At 41.7% G+C, this 26,808-nt stretch overlaps 1 protein-coding gene across 1 annotated transcript in view; it reads right to left on the bottom strand.

The window, feature by feature from the left end:
* mc2r (melanocortin 2 receptor) overlaps nt 1–14,218 on the bottom strand; it is a 33,165-nt gene extending 18,947 nt beyond the window's left edge. The window contains exon 1 of the mRNA XM_085290624.1: nt 14,087–14,218. The gene's annotated coding sequence lies outside the window, so the exon portion shown is untranslated. The remainder of the gene's footprint in view (nt 1–14,086) is intronic.
* Nucleotides 14,219–26,808: the final 12,590 nt, after the last annotated feature.

Here is a 26,808-nt window from a genome sequence, read left to right as displayed (position 1 = left end):
AAAATTTAAATAGTTAAAAGTTGAAATGTGAATAGTTGATTTTTGTATTATATGATTTATTTATTTATTACATTTTATGTGGAGTGAATAAATAAAAGTATATTTACGGTGGCCCCTAGAGACAAAGCACATACAAACTCCAAAACACGTAAAAACTCCAAAACACGTAAAAACACGTACAAACTCCGAAACACGTAAAAACTCAGAAGCACATAAAAACTCAAAACGTACAAAAGACAACAGAAGTGCTCCAGGATGCTGGGCGCAGTGTTGAGCTTTTGTTATCTTGTGGCTACACAAGCCACAAGATAACAGTGGTAGTAACAGGTAAATGAACTTTTTTTTTTTTAATGATTTGAATATATATGAGTGCCTGTGTATAAATACACAAACAATACACACATGCTTTCAATTGTGTAATTTAAGTGATCTAGTAGCTCTGCTTTGGAAGTTCAGTTCATGCTAGAAATGTGTTTTGGAATTTGTACGTGTTTTGTCTCTAGGGCCCACCACATATATTTATATATAAACATATATAAATAAAACCACTTTTTTTTTTTACGTTAGTAATTCCTTTTGTGCATAATTTTATATTATTGTTATTAATAAATTAATTAAAGCAACAAAACAACCTGAAGAGCCGGTTCGGAGCCGAAAGAGCCGGCTCTTTTTAGTGAGCCGAACCGAAAGAGCCGGATCTCTAAAAAGAGCCGGAAATCCCATCACTATCAACAACAGCATGACGAGTGACTTTCCGAATGCTGTTTGACAAATAAGAACTACAACATAGAATCATTTATATATCTGCCATGGTTACAGAATACAGTAAGAACAGTAAATACCTGTGACCTGTGGTGTGTGTGTGTGTGTGTGTGTGTGTGTGTGTGTGTGAGCTGACTGGGGATGAAAATATGGCTCAACTCCATCAAGTTTTTACTACTTTTACGCCTTCAGTTAACATTAATCTGGTTCCTGGACTATACATGAGATCACAATAAATTCACTGGGCAACAGGCAGGGAGCAAAAATACACTCTAAGGTTACATTTTCTCTCATTTATCGTTATATATGCTTTCTATTAGTGAAGCAACGGATCAAAAGTCTCACGGTTCGGATCGGATCAAGTTTTTTTCGTCTCGGATCGGATAAATTTTCGAAACAGCAGAAAAAAAAGAAGACAAAAATTTAACTCGCCACTCGAATCATGGCAGGAACCGCTTAGATATACAGTGGAGGAAAAATGTGTAAATTTTGTAAATCTGTTTGTAAGTTTGCTCACTTACAAAGAAATTGCCTTTTTTTCAAGGTTGTTTCATTTTAATGGAAATAAATCGATTTGCACGTCACTGAGTGAAATAACCACTTCACTTATATAAACAGGACTTAGTACTTGGTGGAAATCCTTATTGGCAAACACAGCAATAAGACTTTCTTGTAGCTGCTCAACACATTTGCACACATCTCTGGAGGAGTTTTGTCCCACTTCTCTTTACAGAAACTCTTTAAATCATTTAGGTTTCTTGGCTGCAACTTGGCAACTCAAAGCTTCAGCTCCCTCCACAGATTTCCTACAGGACTGGGAATTGGAGACTGGATTGGACACCCCATGATGCTAATATGCTTCTTCTTTAACCATTTGTTTGTTACCCTGATGGTATGTTTTGGGTCATTTTCATGCTGGAGGATCAAACCAAAACCAGCTTTTGGTGTTTTGGCTGAAAGAAGGTGGCTTTGTGGAGATGGTGATCTTTGGGTTCTGCTCAGCAGCGGGTCAAGTTAATGCCAAAGAGCTTGATTTTAGTTTAATGTAACCACAGCACTTTCTCCCAAGCAGTCTCTGAATCATTTGTTTATTAGCAAAACTAAAAGGGCCCTGAATGTAGCTTTTTTAGAAGGAAGACCTAAAAGGTGCCACCAGGTGTCAATCCATTATAATAGAATGTTACCAATATTGAAAATTCAAGGTTTTAGCCCCCATAAGCAGGAAATTCTGGCTTCGCTTTTGCACAGTGAGAGGAAATGAAACCCATCTTTTGAACAGTCATTGGTATTTAAAATAGAAATGTTAGGAATCCTAAACAATCCTTACTGTGTATTGATATTAAAAATAGATAATATACCCAGTAAAGTAATATTGTCCGCATTCCTTATCCAACCACCTAATCCTTCAGACATCCCAATGCCTGCTTAAGTGACATTTTTCAAGGTGGGTTTTAGCATTCAGCTGCTGGCCGTCAATTGTCAGTTTTTCATCTTACCTACACATGACAATGAAGGGGTCATCTCTCAGAGGACCTTGTACTGACCTGTGGACTCTCTTCAGTTTTCAAGGAATGGCAACGCCCTCAGCTTTCAATAATCATGGACCTTCCCTGAAGAGTCAGTATGAATACAGATAAACTTCCCCTGGTAATCAAATGAGCCTTGTACTAGTACTGAGTGAGAGGACTTTCTGCTGAAAGAGTCCTCTCCCCTTGAATGGAGGGGGGGCTTTGAATCTTAATGTGGCAACCACTAATGTCTATAATGATGCCATCAATGGCACATACTCTGTTGAATACTGCTGCATGAGTCCAGTTATCACAGTCTTATAGGCATCTGATAAATGAGAAAATATTCAGACAGGTTTGATCCAGATCTTGGCTCAGACATTTCCATCATGCTACCATTATTGTTCCAAGTCAGCACTTTCCCCTTCAAAACAATGAAATTAATGAAAAGGCCTGCTCTAAAATTTACTGTTTGTATCTTGTCTGTCATAAGTGCCTGTTAATATTTTAAACCTTAATAACTGAAGTGTGCTTTGAATTGTGTCATACCTTATCTGATTAGTTCCTTTGTTCTTTGTTGTCTATCAAAATGTATCAAAACAGCTTTGAAATCTAAGCATTAAAATATGAGTCCTCGTCTTCCTGGGATCCATGTTGTTTCTACACGAAAGAAAAAAAAAAGCTTACAGACAAAGCACCCTCTCTTGAGCATTAGAATTAAGCTATAATTTATGGGTTGAGTGTAACGTATTATAATTCCCAGCAATAAAGTCTATGTCTGGTGTTATATCTGATTTTCAGGCATTTTATGTGATTTAGGTCTCATTTCAGATAAAATAATTAGAGTGGGTAATGCTGAAAATGACAGCCTTAACACTGCATTTAGTCTGTTACTAGACTCAATTTGCTTCTCTCCAAATGTAAAAGAGCCCACCCACCACATTAATCACACTCTGGATCTTGTTCTAACATATGGCAGAGAAACTGAACATTTAACAGTATTTCCTGAAAACCCTCTTTTGTCAGATTATTTCTTAATCACATTTAATTCACAACAGATTAAACAGCAGTGAGAAATAATTTTCATTATAGCAGATGTCTCCTCCACTGTTATCTAGAGCAGCTACCTAAACTCTACTCACATGGACATTGATTACTCCATTAACAGTGTTACGTCCTCACTGTCTGCGATCTTGTTATTGTGACAAAAAGAGGGCTTCAAAATCAGAAGTGCGTGACTCTCTGGTATAATTCACAAATGCATGTCGTAAAGCAAATAACCCGGATAAGTCGGAGAGGAGAAGCATCTTACTAATCTAGAAAATGACCATTTAGCCTGGAAAAATATTTTTTGCTCTATAAAAAGGCTTCTACAAAGTTATGTTCAAGGTGGTAGTAATTAAACCATTACTTAAAAAGTGAAGGTTACAAATAATCTTTTTAATGCCTCTGACAGTGGACTCATCCCTGTGCTAGAAATGAGATATTCTTCAATGGCTAAGTCAGCCCCAGAAGAGCATGCTTTTAATCATTTTTATCTGCCTTCAGATAAAACTGAAAGATATTCATGCAGGATCTGAAGTCAGATGCAGTAAAGGCCTGGCAGACCATCTCAAGGGAGGAAACACACGATTTGGCAACACTTATTGCAATGCTTTTGTTAAAAGCAAAATCAGAACTTTAGTCAAAAATATATTTTCTGATGCATTTTAGTGACTTGATTTGAATAAAGAATGGTTTACAGAGACAACACAACATAATAATGAAGTTGCTCATTAAAACTAGTGCAAGAATTAAATAACAACATACTCTATAAATGCAGATTTACTCCATACATTTCACCAAAACCTAAACAGGTATCAGTGATGTGTGTTTAGCTGATTTTTTTAAAGTGTTTCAAGGCGCATACTGTGGATGGACAGTAAATGTATGGCTGGTTGAGCCAGTGAAGGGACATCAGTAATGAGACCATCTGTTTGACCTTGTAAACAGCAGCATTGGCGCTCTGAACAGTCTGCTCAAGTGAGGAGAAAAGTGTATTGCAGTACTTGACTTAAAAAGAAATATGATAAATCTGAGAAGGTGCATCTAGCAGAATGGCAGTGTTTGATTGCCTGGGATCAGAGTGCATCGACTGTCCAGCACACGAAAAGACTTTTCGCTTGCTAAACATCTTTTACCAGTTAATAGAGAGTGGATCACTCCATCTAGACAGTCATAGACCTTCATAGACCATCCATCTGCACCACAACCAATCTGTGATGAAAAGAGATTTGTTTTGTATGCTTTTTTTTTTAACCCTGTAACATCAGGTGTATCATAAATGACATGTGAGTTTTTGAGACCTCTAATAACATTTAGAGGTGATTTTAATTGTTCCCGACAACAGCTGACCAAATTGGGGTTAACTCGCTGATTAGTTTAATTTCTACTGGTGTTTTTAACTTTCACTCTAGAATTAGAAACAAAAAAAACTACTTGATTTGCTTTAGGAATAGATTGTAAATCATACTTAAATTTGTCCCTTTACAGTATTACACCACACACTGAGATGTTCTGCTAACCCAGTGCACTTAAAGGTCACCACAAGGAATCCACTTGTTGGTGGTGACTCATCTGTTAAAGCTTATCAATGCATAATTCAAACAGAGTCAGAACTTTAGGAAGTCCATCTTGCAGTTTAACTGCTGCTGTAACCTGCGTCTACTATCCAGCACAGATTGTGAAATGGAATTGCATCAGACAGGATGGAGTACCAAAGCGGCACAACGTGGCTTACAATAATATTTTATATTTGCAAAGATCTCACAGTCTGTAGCCCATTTAGACTCTAACCAGGTGATGTCTAATTATTTTTAATATCAGCTAGATTATGTTTTCAGTTGTCTTGTAGAGAGGCTCCCTCTTTTTTACTCCTTTTTAAATTTTGGGTTCATGCTCTGCTGTTGTTAGGGCTTTTGAAATGTAATAAGTCAGTTATTCCAATTATTATTGCTTTAGTTATTTTTGCCAATGCATAATAAGTTATTTAATTATTTCAATTTCTTTATTAAATTGTTGTTGGGTCATTTAAAAGATGTCATGAAAAAGATATCCTTTTATAACCTACACTGGGCTGAAGAGTGGCAGGAAACTTTTAGATTAGTATTTTGAAGTCTTTTAACAAATCTAATCAAAGGAAAAATCATTCAGTGGGTAAATGTGAATTGGTGAGTGGTTAAAAATAGGCTGAATTCAAGTCTATGTAATAGCTACCTTTCACTTTTCAGCCAAAATTGGATGTCAAAGAACTGGTGGTTGATCCAAGAAAACATCATCAATGGACATCGGGTACTTTGAACATCTTGGATTTGAGTAGTTTTATCACATATGTTTTCTTTTATCTAAACAATATCACAGAATGTTCCACTACAGGCTGTCGATGTTTCACTCTGTTTGACATCAAACATTGTGATAATGTCAGCATTTTTAATGGCTGGTAAACAAGCTTCACTGCAGTTATTTCTATGTCCTTTTCTGAAGTTTTAACAGCCTCTCTGCAGTCCTGTGAAAAACTAAGTGTGTCCTTACTGTTTCCATCAGGACTAAGAAGGTAAGTAGCAGCCAAGTGTTACTACTCAAATACAAGTGATAAACTAATCATGAGTAAATGTATCCAATTTTATGTTTTGGCAGTTTGCTATTCTGAAGCATTCAGGTGCATCAACACAATGCCACAATCTTACCAGGAGTTAGTGACACAGCAAATTCACCCCTAGGTCAGACTGTTTAATGCTCAGAGAAAGGACAGAAAATACAAGGACTACATCTCAGACTCCACAGGTTTCAATTAGCATGTTAAATATTTAAGTTCATAACAGTACAATTAGAAAAAGACTTCACAAGTATGACTTGTTGTATCTGAGACAACCACAAGACTCATCCAAGAAGAGGAATGTCCTTATGATAGGTGAGAGCAAAGTGGAGATTTTTGGTTTTAATGCACAACACGATGTTTGGTGGAAAAGCAAAGAGAACATGTCAGTACAATCATCTCATATGACCTACCAAGGATGGTGGTGGAGAGGTGCTGATTTGGGCTCGTTTTATAGTCAAAGGACCTCGGGGCCTTGCAGTCATTGAATTGACCACGAACTCTATGTATCAAAGTAGAGTCAAATGTTTGGTCATTTATCTGACAGCTAAAGCTTGGCTGAAATAAAGTCATGACAAAGCGCAGCAGCAAATCTACAGCAGAATGACTGATAAAGAAATTAATTTATGCTGTTCAATTCCACCATCAGGCCGGGGTCTTTCTGTGTGGAGTTTGCATGTTCTCCCCGTGTTTGCGTGGGTTCTCTCCGGGTACTCCGGCTTCCTCCCACCGTCCAAAGACATGCAGCTTGTGGGGATAGGTTAATTGGATAATCCAAATTGCCACTAGGTGTGAATGTGTGAGTGAATGTGAGTGCGAATGGTTGTCTGTCCCTATGTGTTAGCCCTGCGACAGACTAGCGACCTGTCCAGGGTGTACCCCGCCTTTCGCCCTATGACAGCTGGGATAGGCTCCAGCGCCCCCCGCGACCCTGAAAAGGAGAAGCAGAAGCGAATGGATGGATGGATGGATAAATGAATGCCTGCAAACCTCAATGACCTGAAGCAATGTTGTAAAGAAGCCAAATTATAAATTTTAAATGTAAAGGCCAAAATATCTCCATAACTATGTGAGAGACCAATATACCGAAAAGTGGCCTGAGCTAATTAGAGTCCATTGAAAACTCTCTTTTTCAATGGCTGTAGGAATACCTCCTTGTAAGGAATTGTACAGCAGATGATATTCCAATTATATTTGTCCAAAAAGCACAAAAAACTATAAAACTAAACTTGAAAACTAGGAAAAGAACACTGAGAAACTAGAAAGATGGAACTAACACTGAAATCAGGACCACAGGGAGACTTATGAGGAGGTACAACATGACAAAGGGCAATGGAAAAACACAGAGCTTAAATATATAAAGGAGTAACAAGGGAATAGGAAACAAGAGAGAAACACAGCTGGGACTAATTAGACATAATGAGACAAGGGAAATTAGACATAATGAGACAAGGGAAAACTCACAGCAAAAATCACAAAGACACAGACAAGACACTGAGACATAAGACACGACTGGCAGGGGAGATAGAGGGAACACGGAGACGAGAACACGGGGAAGGCAAAGTAACAGAAACCTAAATTCTAGAAACTAAGAATATAAGATAAGCAGAAAACAATGAAAATCCAAAACCATGAATAACAATAATCAAGGACTATAAATTCACCAATAAACACCCAAAACGCATGTTCTACATGTAGACTTTTTGGGGATGGTTATATTCAGGTGGAACCCCTTTGTGATTGCCAACAAATTCTAAACTGAAATTTCAGATTTCTTGTGTAATTTAATTACACAAATCTTACATTTAACAAGTTGTTTCCTAGTAATTTGAATGCATATGTTACACTTTTAAGTGCAATAGTTTAGTGACTAACAGGCCATTTGTGCCACAAAATGAAAAACTTATAAAAACCTATTAGGCCTTAGTGACACATTAAAGTCTCTACTGAAACATTCAGAAGTAATATCTTTTTGTGATTGCTTTGCATGGCTGCTGGGCAGACCCCATTTGAGAGGTCATTGAGTTGCACTACAGACAATCTGTAGTGCCTCCTAGAGAATACTGATTAGTGAAAGAACAACTCCATTAATCTGTACTCTGCTCTTAACGGGTCAGCAGTAATTCTCAGAAGGAAACTATTTTGACAGAAGGAAATAAGCAGAGGAGAAGCAGCCAGTGCTGGAAAACAAAAAGATGCTTACAGCCATCCAGTAGAATTTAAAGGATTTCACTTTAGGCACCAGGCTTTTTCATTTCCTGCTGCAAAGTACATCCTTTGTTTTTTCAAACAAAGTTACAGTCAGTCCAACTCACTGCAGAAATAATACAGTTGTCCATCCATCGAGCTAGCTTCCACTTATCCTTTTCAGGGTTGCGGGGGGCGCTGGAGCCTATCCCAGCTGTCATAGGGCGAGGGGCAGGGTACACCCTGGAACGGTTACCAATCTGTCGCAGGGCTAACATATAGAGACAGACAACCATTCGCGCTCACATTCACACCTATGGGAAATTTGGATTAATCAATTAACCTATCCCCACAAACTACATGTCTTTGGAGGGTGGGAGGAAAGACCCCGGCCTGATGGTGGAATTGAACTCAGGACCTTCTTACTGTGCGGCAGCTGTGCTAACCACTGTTCCACCTTGCTGCCGCGTGATATAATACAGTTGTATTAGTTGTGAATTTACGGACTTTTACCATGTTATAAAATGAAACAAATTCACAAAGAAACTCTCTAAGATCCTGCTCCTCTGTTTAACTTATGTAACACAAAGCTGTTGTGGCTGCTGAGGGATGATTTGAAAATTCCCTCGTGGGGCTGGCATCAGAACACTGTGACAAAAAAGCTTCTTTTTTTTAATGGAAGCTGACTATTAGATTCCTCGTTTTGATGAGGGAGAGTTGTGCTCCCAAACATCATTAGTGACCAATGCTGAGAGAGAAAACACCTACCTGTAGCTCTTTTTGTCTGTGTGAGTCTCGATAAATCAGAATGTTTTTGACTTGGACCCCGGAGTGCTGGTGCATCAAAAGCATCTTATTTTCTGTGAAACCTCGGAACAGCCATTGTTCTTCCTTCACACAAACACCAGCTCGACCTAACATTTCATTTGCAAATACGACATTGGCTCGCATACACAGGACGGATGATGTTATTTGATGTCTCTATGGTATAGGAGCCTGTCTATATATGGCTTAGGTTCTTTCTCTGTGGCTGACACTATCCATATGAATAAGTGAACATTTGTTTTAAAGTTTTACAGTAACACGTCAGCACTGTGCTCACAGGCACCACCGGATGACTGATGTGAAAGTAGGCGAAAGTTTACTCCACAAATGCTCCACTCAATGCGCATCAAAGCATCCAAATATCCCCTTCTCTGCTCGGCAGCTCATAGTATTGTGACGCCCGCTCCAGCGTGTTCGGCCATTTTGTTAGTAACCTTTGACCTCCCGCGTAAAAATGATAATTATAGTTTTTCCCCGAGCGGTCGATTGAAAAAAAAAATAAAACATTTGTATTAAAATGAATGTGTGTGCGTTCATAATGTAAATACCGTAAAGTCTAATTTAATTAAACAATACAAATATTCACGTCACGTGAGGGGCGGAGACTGCGTGTCTGCGAAGAAGGACAGTCTAGCCTTCAGATTTGCGTCACCGCTGTGTAGGTGGAGTTTAATAAACTCGGCCGTCTGCTCCTTGCTATCTAAAATATAACAGGACACTGGCGAAAATTCTCACCGTCTCACACTTTTGTTTAATCAGTTTTCTGTTTAACGTTTATTCAGCTGTGTGAAAATCCCGGAGGAACCCACCCACAGTTTATGGGTTTGTTTTGGAAGTTCAGTTAATGCTAGAAATGTGTTTTGGAGTTTGTACGTGTTTTGTCTTTAGGGGCCACCGCATATATTTGTATAAATGTGTGTGTGAATGGGTGAATGACTGGATATGTAAAGCGCTATATAAATACACACACACACACACACACATATATATATGTATATATATATATATGTGTGTATATATATATATATATATATATATATATATATATATTAGGGGTGCAACGATATTCGTATCGATATTGAACCGTTCGATACAGAGCTTTCGGTTCGGTACGCATATGTATCGAACAATACAACATTTGTAATTTATTTTATCAATTCTCCTTCTGACGATGCTGTCTGTGTTGAGCGCTCAGTGAATCTGTGTTCGACTACTCCGCCTAGGCTGCACTGTCCAGTGCAGATCCACTGAGCGCTCAACACAGACAGCATAGTCAGAAGGAAGAGCGCAGGGCAAGCTAGCGAGACAGAAGTTAAGCTCTCCTTGCAACAGGCAAATTGAACCTCATTCAGATCTGGCGTTTGGAATTATTTTGGTTTTCATGTGACGTATGACCCTGAAGGTAAGCCAGTCATGGACTAAAGTAAAACAGTATGTTGGATGTGCCATGCAATGCTCAATTACATTGGTGTGAACTAGTGTGTTAGCGCAGTTAGCTCGTTAACGTGTTGGCCGTCTAGCCCCATGCACGGAGCAATCGGCGGTAGCTCGTTAACGGAGATTTGCCGTGTTGTGGCGTTAAGGTCATTTCAACGACATTAACCTGAAAGCACTAGTGGGAACACAACGAATATGACTGCACATTTACGCCGACATCATCCTAGTGCAAAGACCAAAACAACAAGCATGCTACTAACTTTAGCCGAGTCATTTAGACAGCTGTTAGCACATGATTCTCCTCATGCTGCTGAGAATATAGCCCAGAAGAAGCGGATAGTATAGCTTTTATTTTGGAAAGAGACATTTCTCTGTAATAAACTCTCTTTTCCAAAGATGAGTGATTCCTCAATCAGATACAGGGCTTGCAATATCGCTAGCCCGACGTCCCGGAGCTAGCGATTTTTTTCAGTCGGGCTACCAAAATCTATCTCTGCCCTGCCCGTCGGGCTATTGTAGGAAGGAAAAATATATGTCAATGCTTTTGCATTCTTTCAGAAATGTAGCTGGGTAATTATGTCATTGGCATCGGTGAGCCACTGTCAATATGTGACATATTGAAGTCGCGTTTGAATTTGCGCTTGTTTTTTTGCTTTCACTTTGCAATCGTGTGAACTGTGTATAGAGAGTGACAGTACTGATTGGTGAGTGATGATAATTTGCGCACCAATTCCTCTGACATCGTCTTATCAATCGTTAGCTTACTATGCAAACATGACAAGTGAAATCTCCCGCAGCTTAAACATGTGAGAGGTTGATCGCGCAGAGAATCGCTGAGCTTATGTGAGTCCGTGTGTAAAAGCATTTCAGTTCTGCTGAGCCAAATAAGACAGGTCGGGGTGAAGAAGTGACAGCCAAAGAAAAGCTTACCACAAAACGGAGAAGTTATGACAAATCAGACTATAAGGCAAAAAGAAAGTGCAGCTTTATGGTTTCATGGACAAAAGAATTTCTGTGGCTGCAATATGACGAGCTATATAACCAGGGCTGCACATAAGTGGTCCGCAGGTGCGCATTCCCTGTCAAAATAAAAAACACGCACAAGGGTTAGGGTTAAATTTAAAAACTGTACTTTTGAGTTAAAATATATATTTATAATCTTAATAAATGACAAATTAAAAAGGCATGAACATTTTTTTTGTATCGAAAAAATATCGAACCGTGACACCAAAGTATCGAACTGAACCGAACCGTGAATTTTGTGTATCGTTGCACCCCTAATAGCAAACACTTCACCTTGTACAAAAGTCAAGACAGCTTAACATAAATTGTATTGCACCATCAGTATTATGAAAATACATCTTCTGTAGAAATTTACAAACCTTGTTGGGAGGAATAAAATCAAAATGTTCCCACACAGGGGAGGACATCCTCCTCTTCTTAGCTGGCTCCATTCTCTCCTGACTTTCTCTCCTCACTCTCATAAACCTCCAAACACTCACTAACTGCAGCTCTCCATCAAACACCCACATTTTGAATGAAGTCTGAGGGCTTTATATCGCTGTCATAGCTCGCGGCAAAGTTTGAACCACTTAATGAACCAGTCACGTGGTACAGCCGGGCAGCGAGGCTTCGGACGTCACCATTTTCAGCTCCTCCCATAAATGAAGCAAGCCTCGATACGCGCATCGCGGAAACGCCCCCTCAATTACTCGACACAAGCTTCGAAGCCTCGATACAGAACGTCACATCACTAATTAAAACATTGCTGTTGGCCACATGCCGGCAAAGTTATGTGACATTAGTGATGTTTGTACTTTCAGCATTTACTTTGTTTTAAACCCTTTACTTTATACGCCGTTAGATAGTCGACCTTAATCTTACAGAGAATGTGATGATTTTGTGGATAATTAAAGTCAGTCATATATCCACAAACACAACAGGCTGAAAGTCAGTGATGCTGCTCGGTTTGCAGTCCTGAACATCACGGCACAAGCAGGATTCACTGCACTGTTAATGTTAGCTATGTTATATTGCTGCCTCTGTTCGGTGGTGTCGAGCCAAACGGACTTTAACGTGTGTTTGAACGAGCTGACGGTTCACTCGTTAAGCTGAAGGAAAGATGCTTTAATCAAGGGGGTCACACATGTGTCCACTGTACCATCTGGAACTCTTCTTGTTTACACCCGTAATAACACAAACACTAAATCCTCCTGTTTGTAGCAGTGTGTACACCTGAGACTGTCACCTGTCTGTCCTGCACTCTCTCTCTGTTTCTTTCTCTCTGATTGTGGAATAAAAGTATGAACATGTGTTTATAAGTTACACTTGTGTTTGAATCCTGCAGCTTATCACACATTTGATTTCCATGTGTGACGACTGCAAGTGTCCAGAGTGAGGACAGACTGAGGGACCCACTGCTGCACATCATCTGTGAGGCTTTGCACCCCTGATGATCCACCAGGACAAACTCAGCGGTGTGTGAGGAAGAGGAGGAGGAAGAGCCAGCAGCAGCTGACAGATGGAGAGAATAGACAGACTGTTCCCTGTTTGTGAAGGACTGCTAGGAAAGTTTAACATAACTGTCTGTGCTGAATCAGTCTTATTAGGTAATGTTCAAATAATGTGATGATCCCAGTGTTTCCAGTGTGGGAGAAAGTACTCAGGGCCTTCAAGTTACACACTATGAAAGGCAGCAACAAGTTTAATGTTCAGAAACCTAAAGTCTGTATCAGCAGCAGAATGGAGCTAAAAATTTATTTTTAGCTGATCCAAAATATTCAAAGCTTCATAGAACTGAAACCAATGTTGGTTTCAGTTCTATGAAGCTTTGAGTATTTTGGATCAGTAGCTGCTGTGTTTGTTGCATCATATTGCTGTAACTGTTTATATGCTTTATATATTCTGAGCTAAGTTGATCTATAGTGTTACATCATATTCTAGGATGTTATGTGTTTGTAGACTTTCTGCCCAGTTTGACCCATTTAGCAGAAGTCAGCCTGTTTAAGGCTCTGATATCTATTCTGTGTGACTTACAGCAGTTATGACATGGTCTGATTTTCTCACCCAATAAAGGAATATTTCATATATCATTCTACTCTTCATTCTATCAGACACAGTTTTCACAGCTCGTACGTTTTCCTTTTTACACATGTATGTAAACATTGAGCCAAATGTAATAATGCCAACGTATTAAACAAACAATATTTGTCTCTTATATATAATACATCTGTATATACACTGTCAAAGATACTCGACTTTGAGTGAAGATGTAAGGTGACAGGAAATAGCTGCAACTTTTGCAACTCTTTACTAAAGCTCAGAGTTCAAGTTCACTGCTGTAATAACTAATAACGATTAATATGGTAAATAACTTTGATATTGGCCATATTATATTTACATTACCACAGAGAGATGATTTTAGTCTCATGAACAACATTAGCTAATTGTTATTTACTAACTAATCTTAAATGACTGTTCAGCACAGAAATGAGGCCCAACAATCATGTTTACAGTCCCGTGGTCTCAGCCTCAGATACTCAGCTAATCAAAGTGATGTCATGACAAAAATGAATGACCAACAAAACATTTTTCTCCTTCATTTCTGTCACACAAAGCTGTATGTAACGTGTCTCGCGGTTAGTATCATGGTTGCTAGGCAACCTGAACAGCGCGACAAAGGCCCATTTCACGAGCCTCTCACTTCCGCACTTCTCGTACTTGCAGTACTCACCGTACTATAAGTACCGTGCTCGTACTCCGAAGCATGCGGTCGCTGGATTGGGACACAGCCTGAGAGCTCCTCGATCCCGGATCGTGAGACTGCCCTTCAGTTGTCCAGCTTGCTACAGTGAAGTTAATTGTACCAACGGCTGCCTCTGTTATTTCCCGGCAGGAGTACGGAAGAAGACACGGCACGGGAGTCAGGGGCGCGCACGGAGATTTATTGCATAATATTTACATCACTGTAAATAAACGCAACTGCATTCATCGCACACAGTCCTGGGTTTTGGGCCCTATTTTCCCCACATCGCCACGGTCTGCCAGCGCAACCGTGACAGATAACTTCAAAGTCCTGCAAATGTAAAACTTGAAAAAGATCACAGCAGCTGAGGACACGTCGCTGTTGTATCGGGATTGTTTAACATTATTTAAAAGTAGGAATTTAAAAAATATCAACAAAGGGAAATTTTCAAACGTACACAGATGTGGACTGCCAGTCAAGCAGTTTATCTTCCTAACCAGAGACCTTCTTAAGCTCTTAACCGCTGCTCCGGATCAAAGCATTACGCTCTGTTGCGTCACTCGGTGACATCACAGTGAGCGAACGCTGCCATTGATCCAAAAGGTATAAATAGCCTGCTACACCCGCCTACTGACAGAACCTGCCAGCTTCATACTGCGGTCACATTGTTTTGCCCAGGTGTAAAACTTTAGATATATTTGTGAAAAAATGGTTTCGGATTCGTCTTCGTCGTTTTATGACAGTGATGAGGGTTTACAAACGAACGCCCTCATTCAAAGTAAAACATGTAAATACATGGTATATAAGCTCCTCGGACAAGGAAGCTTTGGGAGAGTGGTGGAATGTGTAAAATTAGACACTTTTGAAAGGGTAGCAGTCAAGGCAGCTAAAAGGGAATACAACAAGTTTGCTTGGAAAGAGGCCGCTGCTGTAAAAGAACTGAGTGTTCTGGATAGGGATCGGTGCAATTTGGTAAAGTACTACGAAGTTTTCGAGTACAAACATCGCACCTTCATTTCAATGGAAATGCTAGACATTAGTCTGCATGATTTCGTGACTAAAAGGTCTCCCGGTCCACTGGCTCTCTGTGATATTCGGGTCATTTTAAAGCAGATGTTTGTGGCTCTTACCGCTCTGAAGAGCAGAGGTATGATGCATGCAGACATCAAACCTGATAATATCATGCTTGTAAATCAGTCTCAACAGCCATATAAAGTTAAACTTATTGATTTTGGTTTTGCCACAAGTCCTGCAAAAATTCCACCTGGCACTATTATTCAGGCCCTTAGTTACAGGGCCCCTGAGGTCATGTTGGGCATACCGGTGACTGAATCGGCAGACATGTGGACTCTCGGTTGTGTCGCAGCTTTTCTATACTTGGGCCACCACCTGTTTTTCAGCAGGTGTGAATATCAAATGATGCAAACTTTTGTTCACATGCTTGGTCAGCCTAATAAACGCATGTTACAGGAAGGGAGGTACAGTACGAAATATTTCTGGATGAGGAAAGGGATAATAGAACGCACATGGGTACTGAAGACACCAGCTCAGTATTCAGCATCTACAGGCACTGTGATCAACCAAAGTAATACAATCACAGAAAAATATGCATGCATAGATGATTTAGCCAAACACCACCCACAGCCAAACACAGAATCCGAAGTGGAAGACACAGCGGCATTTTTAAGCCTGCTCAAATGGATGCTGTGTGTGGATCCTGTAAAAAGAATCACACCTGTTGAGGGTCTGGGACATCGTTTCATTACAATGAAACATCTTCCTGAGGACCCTGCAGTAGATTGCTACACGAAGTCATCCTGCACGAGCATGGAAGTGTGCCCACTCCTCAGTCTAGAAAATGAAATCGACAGCTTTGTTACCACCAGTGAAATCAAAAGGAACAGCGAACAGAGCGGTGGGAGATCTAGACGGGCTTCCACTTTTAACAACTGTGTGAAAACAGCTAAAATCCAAAGAAACCGACAGAGAAGAGCAGCTGCACGCAAAAAGAATCAGCCTGCATTTCGCAGGTGGGCATGGCAAGAAGAAGATGACATGTCTTGTAGGCTGGGTGTCAAACAAAAGCTTGTTATCCAAATACCGCTGGTAGGATCTTACTCTGAATCCAGTGATTTAGATTCTAGCACAGAAAGTAGAGACAGCAGAGAAGGAATAATCACACCAAAGCCTCCGAAAGCTCAGCTTTCATTAGGGAAAAGGATCAAAAACTTTTTCGTAAAGTCCAGTGAAATCAAAAGGAACAGCGAACAGAGCGGTGGGAGATCTAGACTGTGTTCCACTTTTAACAACTGTGTGAATGCAGCTAAAATCCAAAGAAACCGACAGAGACCAGCAGCTGCACGCAAAAAGAATCAGCCTGCATTTCGCAGGTTGGCATGGCAAGAAGAAGATGACATGTCTTGTAGGCTGGGTGTCAAACAAAAGCCTGGTACCCAAATACCGCTGGTAGGATCTTCTGAATCCAGTGATTTAGATTCTAGCACAGAAAGTACAGACAGCAGTGAAGGAATAATCACACCAAAGCCTCCGAAAGGTCGGCTTTCATTAGGGAAAAGGATCAAAAACTTTTTCTTAAGGCTGTTTTGCTTTTCTTCATATGATGAAGAATCTTAAGATCAACCCTCCCCAACCGGTCGTGGCAGATGGCCGCCCCTCCCTGAGCCTGGTTCTGTCACAGGTTTCTTCCTGTTAAAAGGGAGTTTTTCCTGTCCACCGTTGCCAAAGTGCTTGCTCACAGGGGGTCATATGATTGTTGGGGTTTCTTTCTTATATTGTAGGGTCTTTACTCTACAGTATAAAATGCCTTGAGGCAACTTTTTTTGTTAATGTTTTTAATGTACAAAATAAAATGTAATCAACTTGAATCAACTCTTACTCTCAAGTGTTTTTGTTTTGTCGCTGGTGTCACTGCCTCTCGGTCCGCCACTTTTTGATAAGTGTTAACCTGATCTGCTTCAGATTGAATTGATCGGGGCCCTGGTTGCTCCACAGTTCAACTTGAGGTGACTGGATGAGGGCTGGTCTCAGCACTGCGGTTCTTTGTTGTGTGGTGTGAAAATAAATGGCCAGCTCTTGTTCCCACTGATGCAAATTACAATTTCATGCAGTGAAGTCATAACAACAACCGGTTTAAACTGGTTTGTTGTCTGGATTTTGAATGTCTACCTTTTTCTGTTTATTTAGGTTAACAGTCTGATCATATTCTGATTCTTGACAATAATCTGCTTTTCTTGTCACATAATAAAAAGGCATATAACTCTGTATTTACACAACGTTAGACAGTTCAAATGAAGGTGTAATACACTGATTACAAATCATTTTGCTCATTAGTGACTGTAGCTTTTGTATGTTCCTCATCTTCTCCTAGACAAGTGGATATAGTATATATGTTATATGTAGTTTATATGGTTTTGGTTTTATATATGTATTTTTAGAAAATGAATTAGTTCACTTACAGGCTGCCACTGTCATGGTCCCTGTGCCCCGCTGGTCAATCCTCTATTGGGCAATATGTTTGTGGTTTGTTTGCTCTCTCGCCCTCTCTCTCTCACTCTCTCTCTCTCTCTCGCCACGGCGATGCTCACTGCGGGCTCCCGCTGCTGGCCCACACACCTGCTCATCACCACACCGGCCGCTGATCCCAGCTGATTACTGCACTACTTAGATGGCGAGTCTGCACTAGTCTTCGCTGGATCGTTGAGCTATCAGTGTCAGTTAGACTTGTGTTTCGGCTAACCTTCACCTTGAGAATTTCTTATTATTATCCTGCTAACCCGACGTTTTTTGTGTAGATCGTTTTTGGAACCCGATGCGGAGAGGAGTGATTGAAGGGGGAACTTTTTGTACAGAAAGTGTGGAACACCCTTCTCCCAATCCTGTTTCCCACGGACCCTGGCGACCCGGACCCGTTTCCCCTGCACGTTGTATATAGCCACTTGGTGTATGTGTTCACTGTAAATAAACGCACTGTCCTTCGCTTAAAGGAAAACCCTGGCCTGCGCCTGAGTCTCTTTCGGAACCCCTAACAGAACAATCCAGCCATTATGGACTCAGCAGGACAGGACCCCGTGGGCCGGGCTCTGGCCGCCCAGGAAGCCGCGCTGGCCCGCCATGAACAAATGCTCGGGCAGCTACGGCAGGATGTCGCCACATTGACCCTGGCGGTGGCGCAGTTAATACCGCTGGAGGGAAATGCGCAACCAGGGAATCCCCAGCCGCCCAGCCCGGCTCCCCAGGCGGCACCGCCCGCCGTAGCGTCAGGTAGCTCACCGCGGGTCGGTACGCCGTCTGACGGACCTTTACCCACACCGGAACCATTCTCGGGTGAGTCTGACAAATGTGCCGGATTTTTGGCTCAGGTGTCTCTGACGTTTCGCGAGCTGCAGCGTTTTCATAGCAACGATGGGGCGAAGATCACTTATTTAGTTCAACTTCTGAGGGGCCGTGCACTAAAGTGGGCCCAGGTTGTGTTAAACTCTGATCCTGTCATCACCTACGCTGACTTTCTCTCCAAATTTAAGAATGTGTTTAACCCAGGCACCGGGGCAGAGGCCGCTGCTCTCCGTCTCCTCAACTTCAAACAAGGTAGGAGAAGCATGTCTGAATACGCTATCGACTTCTGGATTCTGGCAGAAGAGGCAGGGTGGAATCAGGAGGCGCTACGGAGCACGTTGCTGAACAATATCAGAGAAGAATTAAGGGACGAGCTAATCATGCATGATCTCCCTGCCTCCTTTAATGAGCTAATGTCCCTGTGCATTAAGGTGGATGAGCGGTTACGGGCTCGCCGGTCGCAGCGGAACTACAACCTCCATGAGGCTGCGGGAGTCTCTGGCACCGGCGCCATGGCGGATGCCGGCCCCTCCCGGACTCACGAGAGCGGGGACGGAGAGGAACCCATGCAGCTGGGCGGCTCCCATCTCACCGCGGCGGAGCGTCAGCGCCGGATTACCGCCGGTGAGTGCCTCTATTGTGGTCACAGGGGACATGTTGTGACTACCTGCCCTTCGCGGGCAAAAGGGCGCGCCCGCCAGTGATGGTAGGAGTACTGGTGGGCGAGCTGAGCCAGGAAGAAGCTCCTCCCCGTTTAACACTACCGGCCACGCTTTCCATTCACTCTAAGAGCCGCTCCCTATCTGTGTTAATCGACTCTGGGGCGGAACAAAACTTTATTGACTGTCAGTTAGCCCGGCAACTTGGGTTACTATTGGAGCCCCTGCCTCATGCATTACGTGTTACGGCATTGTCAGGTCAACGCCTTCCAGACATCACTCTGGTGACTGAGCCTGTCGAGCTCACCCTCTCTGGCAATCATTCTGAAGAAATCTGTTTTTTGGTGTTTAAAGCAACTCGCACTCCACTAGTTCTCGGCCATCCTTGGCTACAACAGCACAACCCTCACATAGATTGGCTAAAGGGGCGTGTCACTGGGTGGGGGGAGGACTGCCACATGACCTGCCTTAAAGCAGCCTCGCCTCCAAGCACTGAAACGCCCTCTCCTGGGGTATTGAAATCAGCTGATTTAACTAATGTGCCCTCTGTTTATCACGACCTAGCTGAGGTGTTTCAAAAGGCCCGCGCCCAGTCACTTCCTCCGCATAGACCCTATGACTGTGCTATCGAACTGCTCCCGGGAGCTCCTTTACCCACCAGTCGGCTATATAGCATCTCACTTCCAGAACGAGACGCTATGGACAAGTACATCACGGAATCCCTGGCTGCCGGCCTCATTCGGGCCTCCACCTCTCCAGTCGCGGCAGGCTTCTTCTTTGTCGAAAAGAAGGATAAAACCCTCCGGCCATGCATTGACTATCGCGGATTAAACAACATCACAGTAAAAAATAAATACCCTCTGCCGCTCCTCAGTTCGGCCTTCGAGCTCCTCCAGGGGGCTACTGTTTTCACCAAACTGGATTTGCGAAACGCATACCATCTGGTTCGCATCCGTGAGGGCGATGAGTGGAAGACCGCCTTCAACACCCACCTCGGCCACTTCGAGTACCTTGTCATGCCCTTTGGTCTCACTAACGCCCCTGCGGTGTTCCAAGCCCTGGTGAACGACGTGCTCAGAGACTTCATTAACCGTTTTGTTTTTGTCTATCTAGATGACATCCTGATCTTTTCCAGAAACCAATCCGAGCACGAGACCCATGTCAGACAGGTCCTGCAACGACTCCTCGAAAACCGATTGTTCGTCAAAGGAGAAAAGTGTGAGTTCCACGTCTCCACCGTTGCATTCATGCATGCAGTTATGACATGGTCTGATTTTCTCACCCAATAAAGGAATATTTCATATATCATTCTACTCTTCATTCTATCAGACACAGTTTTCACAGCTCGTACGTTTTCCTTTTTACACATGTATGTAAACATTGAGCCAAATGTAATAATGCCAACGTATTAAACAAACAATATTTGTCTCTTATATATAATACATCTGTATATACACTGTCAAAGATACTCGACTTTGAGTGAAGATGTAAGGTGACAGGAAATAGCTGCAACTTTTGCAACTCTTTACTAAAGCTCAGAGTTCAAGTTCACTGCTGTAATAACTAATAACGATTAATATGGTAAATAACTTTGATATTGGCCATATTATATTTACATTACCACAGAGAGATGATTTTAGTCTCATGAACAACATTAGCTAATTGTTATTTACTAACTAATCTTAAATGACTGTTCAGCACAGAAATGAGGCCCAACAATCATGTTTACAGTCCCGTGGTCTCAGCCTCAGATACTCAGCTAATCAAAGTGATGTCATGACAAAAATGAATGACCAACAAAACATTTTTCTCCTTCATTTCTGTCACACAAAGCTGTATGTAACGTGTCTCGCGGTTAGTATCATGGTTGCTAGGCAACCTGAGCAGCGCGACAAAGGCCCATTTCACGAGCCTCTCACGTCCGCACTTCTCGTACTTGCAGTACTCACCGTACTATAAGTACCGTGCTCGTACTCCGAAGCATGCGGTCGCTGGATTGGGACACAGCCTGAGAGCTCCTCGATCCCGGATCGTGAGACTGCCCTTCAGTTCTCCAGCTTGCTACAGTGAAGTTAATTGTACCAACGGCTGCCTCTGTTATTTCCCGGCAGGAGTACGGAAGAAGACACGGCACGGGAGTCAGGGGCGCGCACGGAGATTTATTGCATAATATTTACATCACTGTAAATAAACGCAACTGCATTCATCGCACACAGTCCTGGGTTTTGGGCCCTATTTTCCCCACATCGCCACGGTCTGCCAGCGCAACCGTGACAGATAACTTCAAAGTCCTGCAAATGTAAAACTTGAAAAAGATCACAGCAGCTGAGGACACGTCGCTGTTGTATCGGGATTGTTTAACATTATTTAAAAGTAGGAATTTAAAAAATATCAACAAAGGGAAATTTTCAAACGTACACAGATGTGGACTGCCAGTCAAGCAGTTTATCTTCCTAACCAGAGACCTTCTTAAGCTCTTAACCGCTGCTCCGGATCAAAGCATTACGCTCTGTTGCGTCACTCGGTGACATCACAGTGAGCGAACGCTGCCATTGATCCAAAAGGTATAAATAGCCTGCTACACCCGCCTACTGACAGAACCTGCCAGCTTCATACTGCGGTCACATTGTTTTGCCCAGGTGTAAAACTTTAGATATATTTGTGAAAAAATGGTTTCGGATTCGTCTTCGTTGTCTTATGACAGTGATGAGGGTTTACAAACGAACGCCCTCATTCAAAGTAAAACATGTAAATACATGGTATATAAGCTCCTCGGACAAGGAAGCTTTGGGAGAGTGGTGGAATGTGTAAAATTAGACACTTTTGAAAGGGTAGCAGTCAAGGCAGCTAAAAGGGAATACAACGAGTTTGCTTGGAAAGAGGCCGCTGCTGTAAAAGAACTGAGTGTTCTGGATAGGGATCGGTGCAATTTGGTAAAGTACTACGAAGTTTTCGAGTACAAACATCGCACCTTCATTTCAATGGAAATGCTAGACATTAGTCTGCATGATTTCGTGACTAAAAGGTCTCGCGGTCCACTGGCTCTCTGTGATATTCGGGTCATTTTAAAGCAGATGTTTGTGGCTCTTACCGCTCTGAAGAGCAGAGGTATGATGCATGCAGACATCAAACCTGATAATATCATGCTTGTAAATCAGTCTCAACAGCCATATAAAGTTAAACTTATTGATTTTGGTTTTGCCACAAGTCCTGCAAAAATTCCACCTGGCACTATTATTCAGGCCCTTAGTTACAGGGCCCCTGAGGTCATGTTGGGCATACCGGTGACTGAATCGGCAGACATGTGGACTCTCGGTTGTGTCGCAGCTTTTCTATACTTGGGCCACCACCTGTTTTTCAGCAGGTGTGAATATCAAATGATGCAAACTTTTGTTCACATGCTTGGTCAGCCTAATAAACGCATGTTACAGGAAGGGAGGTACAGTACGAAATATTTCTGGATGAGGAAAGGGATAATAGAACGCACATGGGTACTGAAGACACCAGCTCAGTATTCAGCATCTACAGGCACTGTGATCAAACAAAGTAATACAATCACAGAAAAATATGCATGCATAGATGATTTAGCCAAACACCACCCACAGCCAAACACAGAATCCGAAGTGGAAGACACAGCGGCATTTTTAAGCCTGCTCAAATGGATGCTGTGTGTGGATCCTGTAAAAAGAATCACACCTGTTGAGGGTCTGGGACATCGTTTCATTACAATGAAACATCTTCCTGAGGACCCTGCAGTAGATTGCTACACGAAGTCATCCTGCACGAGCATGGAAGTGTGCCCACTCCTCAGTCTAGACAATGAAATCGACAGCTTTGTTACCACCAGTGAAATCAAAAGGAACAGCGAACAGAGCGGTGGGAGATCTAGACGGGCTTCCACTTTTAACAACTGTGTGAAAACAGCTAAAATCCAAAGAAACCGACAGAGAAGAGCAGCTGCACGCAAAAAGAATCAGCCTGCATTTCGCAGGTGGGCATGGCAAGAAGAAGATGACATGTCTTGTAGGCTGGGTGTCAAACAAAAGCTTGTTATCCAAATACCGCTGGTAGGATCTTACTCTGAATCCAGTGATTTAGATTCTAGCACAGAAAGTACAAACAGCAGAGAAGGAATAATCACACCAAAGCCTCCGAAAGCTCAGCTTTCATTAGGGAAAAGGATCAAAAACTTTTTCGTAAAGTCCAGTGAAATCAAAAGGAACAGCGAACAGAGCGGTGGGAGATCTAGACTGTGTTCCACTTTTAACAACTGTGTGAATGCAGCTAAAATCCAAAGAAACCAACAGAGACCAGCAGCTGCACGCAAAAAGAATCAGCCTGCATTTCGCAGGTTGGCATGGCAAGAAGAAGATGACATGTCTTGTAGGCTGGGTGTCAAACAAAAGCCTGGTACCCAAATACCGCTGGTAGGATCTTCTGAATCCAGTGATTTAGATTCTAGCACAGAAAGTACAGACAGCAGTGAAGGAATAATCACACCAAAGCCTCCGAAAGGTCGGCTTTCATTAGGGAAAAGGATCAAAAACTTTTTCTTAAGGCTGTTTTGCTTTTCTTCATATGATGAAGAATCTTAAGATCAACCCTCCCCAACCGGTCGTGGCAGATGGCCGCCCCTCCCTGAGCCTGGTTCTGTCACAGGTTTCTTCCTGTTAAAAGGGAGTTTTTCCTGTCCACCGTTGCCAAAGTGCTTGCTCACAGGGGGTCATATGATTGTTGGGGTTTCTTTCTTATATTGTAGGGTCTTTACTCTACAGTATAAAATGCCTTGAGGCAACTTTTTTTTGTTAATGTTTTTAATGTACAAAATAAAATGTAATCAACTTGAATCAACTCTTACTCTCAAGTGTTTTTGTTTTGTCGCTGGTGTCACTGCCTCTCGGTCCGCCACTTTTTGATAAGTGTTAACCTGATCTGCTTCAGATTGAATTGATCGGGGCCCTGGTTGCTCCACAGTTCAACTTGAGGTGACTGGATGAGGGCTGGTCTCAGCACTGCGGTTCTTTGTTGTGTGAAAATAAATGGCCAGCTCTTGTTCCCACTGATGCAAATTACAATTTCATGCAGTGAAGTCATAACAACAACCGGTTTAAACTGGTTTGTTGTCTGGATTTTGAATGTCTACCTTTTTCTGTTTATTTAGGTTAACAGTCTGATCATATTCTGATTCTTGACAATAATCTGCTTTTCTTGTCACATAATAAAAAGGCATATAACTCTGTATTTACACAACGTTAGACAGTTCAAATGAAGGTGTAATACACTGATTACAAATCATTTTGCTCATTAGTGACTGTAGCTTTTGTATGTTCCTCATCTTCTCCTAGACAAGTGGATATAGTATATATGTTATATGTAGTTTATATGGTTTTGGTTTTATATATGTATTTTTAGAAAATGAATTAGTTCACTTACAGGCTGCCACGGCTTACGCTGAAGGCTCTTTGAAATTACCTCTCATATGTTGTTGACTCATTCATTGTGACTTGTATTATACTGTGCCCATTTTTCATAATGGTTTTCAGTGTCAGTGCTGCCATAAAATACATCTACAGGAAGCGGTGTCTGAAAAGGGCTGGGAAAATCATCAGAGACCCCAGTCACCCATCACATGGACTCTTCACCCTCCTGCCCTCTGGGAGGCGCCACAGGAGCCTCCGGACTAAGACCACCAGGTACCGGAACAGCTTCTTCCCCACAGCTGTCAGACTCCTGAACTCTGCCTCCTGACATCTGACCCACGTTAAACTCATGGACTGAACATACACACCCCCACAATGGACAACTGTACCCTCAAACACACAATAATAACATGGACTGAACCACCACTCACAACCACTAGTACTTTATATAGCCTCTGTAGAAACTATCTACACCCTCACTTATCTTAACTGCACTACTGTATAGCTCTGTGTAAATAATCATTCTGTACATTCAATAATCTTTAATCCTACAACTGTTTACAACTTGCATAGTTCCCATTTCTGTATAGCTGTATATCTCAGATTCTGTAAAGTTATTTATTTCATATTCTGTATAGTTTTTTATATTTATATCCTGTCCATATCCTGTACATAGCTTGTACTCACTACAGCCTGTACATACTTATAGTTATAGAATATTTACAACATACTTCATACCGTGTACAGTACAACATACCATAATAGACCCATTTCTGTAATATACTTACATATCTATACTATTGCTAATATATATTGTAATATACCTATATCACTAAAGCACTTCTGGATGGATGCAAACTGCATTTCGTTGCCCTGTACCTGTGCATGTGCAATGACAATAAAGTTGAATTCTATTCTATTCTAACTGTCATTCATCAGTCCAAGAAAGAAAGAAATGAATTAATTGACAAATTGGTTAATGAGTCAGTCATAAGCTACACTTCATGTTATTTAGAAAGAATTATATCGAGGGGTGGGCAAGCGTTGGCGCTCCAACACTCCACCCTCCACCACCAACACCATTGGATGAGAGTGTGGTTAGTGCAGTGGAACTGATATTTACTGAAGCACATTGATGAAGACAGTTTTCATTTACTTTAGTTATCTCTATGTTATGCCCCTTTCTATCTATACTCTGGTGTTCCTTAGTGTTCTTTTGGCTATGTCTTATTTTGCATATATACTATTTCTAAAATCTTCTTTTTCTTTTAGCTGCTCCCTTTAAGGGTCACTACAGCGGACTGTCTGCTTCCATCTCACCCTATCCATAGCTTTTTTTTTCAGTCACACCAACCCTCTGCATGTCATCCTTCACTAAATCCATGACTCTTCTCTGAGGTCTTTCTCTTTTCCTAGTGTTTGCCCATCTCAACCTTGCCTTTCTGCATCTCCAAACCAATCAACCTGAGCTTTCACTCTCATGTACTCAAAGCTAATACTGTCCAAATCCCAACAAAAATCTTGCCATCTTCAGCGCTGCCACTCTGCCACTCCCCCTCCTGTCTTTTTTCAGTGCCTCTTTATGCTTTATGCCATATTATAGTTACCTGGCAGTATATAGTACCCACAGTGTTTTTTACTCCAAATTTATTTGCTGTGTTGCTTCTGATCAAGTAGCCTGATTTCCTGTGTCCTGCTGCCTTGTTCTTGGTTTTTTATGTTTCACTCCATTTGATGAAATTGTGGAAACAAGCCCTATAACAGCACAGCAACAGCAAAGACTCAAAGCAACAGAAGCCTTAAGACACACTGGCTGCAAACCATACTGCATTTGGCCAAAAGACAAGACCAATGAGCCACATACAGCAAGCGTTGTCTGTACAGTGCTGCCCTCAAGTGATGGCAGTGATGTATAAATCATTGCCATCACATAGCTGTTCAAGTACAGAGCCATGGCATGTCTGCTCAGAGCTATGTAAGCTTCTATTACAACAATAAACAAGTAAAACTAAAGATCTTTGATGGTTTAAGATAAATGCAAACATATGTTATGTCTTATTTTGTCACCTGACTCAATGGAGCCTGTAAAAATTTTTTATATCAACCTCGGTGAGGTCTATTTGTGTGATATCACAGACCTGTTTCAAAAAGTTTGAGTCAATAAAAAGCTAATCAGAACTGGCTCTGAGTATGTTCACCCTGAGTGTGTGTTTGGATAGTTTCAGTAAACAGAAGAATATGAGCAGAAGACGCTATATAAATGCAATCCATTAAGACA

The sequence above is a fragment of the Mchenga conophoros genome, linkage group LG11 (genome assembly GCF_057382185.1).
Source record: "Mchenga conophoros isolate Kocher_MC1m ecotype Shallow Benthic linkage group LG11, M_conophoros_male_GT1.1, whole genome shotgun sequence".
NCBI lineage: Eukaryota > Metazoa > Chordata > Actinopteri > Cichliformes > Cichlidae > Mchenga > Mchenga conophoros.
The sequence above is the reverse complement of the archived record's forward strand: the minus strand, read 5'-3'. Positions and strand labels throughout refer to the sequence as shown.